The 880-nt window shown below is 35.3% G+C and overlaps 1 non-coding gene across 1 annotated transcript; it reads right to left on the minus strand.

Annotated features, from left to right (window-relative positions):
- Positions 1-537: 537 nt before the first annotated feature.
- Trnak-uuu (transfer RNA lysine (anticodon UUU)) lies at positions 538-610 on the minus strand. Its single transcript has one exon. It is a non-coding gene; the product is annotated as a tRNA-Lys (tRNA).
- Positions 611-880: the final 270 nt, after the last annotated feature.

Below are 880 nucleotides of genomic sequence, written 5' to 3' on the forward strand. Positions count from 1 at the left end.
TGCATTTCCCTAATTATAAGTTAATTTAAATATGTTTTCACTTAGTTGAAGGTTAGTTTCATATCCCTTTTCAAATATATTGTTCCTATCCTTTCATTTTTAGTGTCTTTAATATTGTAATCATGGTTGCTTGCCCATCCAATATTTTTAAAATGTAATCATTCTTATCTCTACTTTTGATTCATAGTTTTAAAAAATTATTTTAATCATATTTTTAAAATTTCCATGCCCGGGGGCTGGAGAGATGGCTCAGAGGTTAAGAGCACTGACTGTTCTTCCAGAGATCCTGAGTTCAATTCCCAGCAACCACATGGTGGCTCACAACCATCTGTAACAAGATCTGGTGCCCTCTTCTGGCCTGTAGTCATACATGCAGACAAAACACTGTATATATAATAAATAAATCTTTAAAAAAAAAAAATTTCCATGCCCAAGGTTCAGGAAGAATCCAGTGTGTGTATGCTTTCATTTGGAGTTTATTAATTTTTATTCCATGAGATATGGATCCAGTTTAATCTTTTGTTCTAGTAAGTCAAGAGGCTGAACAGGGACTTGAACCCTGAACCCTCAGATTAAAAGTCTGATGCTCTACCAGTTGAGCTATCTAGGCAGTATTTTATTCTAAATGGCTATCTAGTGAAGATGGAATCATTTATTAAAATATCCACAATTTCAGCAGTAGCCTGAGGCGTCTCTCTTTTCATATCCTAACTTTGGGAGAGGTCTGTTCTACCCGGGTCTATTTATGCTTACATAGTGCACTGGCTCCGTAGTGTGTGAATATCAGCAGGATTCCTCTTCTCTCCCTTTTTTCCTTTTTCAGTGGTTTCTTGGTTACTATGACATATTTTATTTTTCTATGACCTTTAGTAGCAATTTG

This window comes from Peromyscus eremicus, chromosome 14 (genome assembly GCF_949786415.1).
Source record: "Peromyscus eremicus chromosome 14, PerEre_H2_v1, whole genome shotgun sequence".
Lineage (NCBI taxonomy): Eukaryota > Metazoa > Chordata > Mammalia > Rodentia > Cricetidae > Peromyscus > Peromyscus eremicus.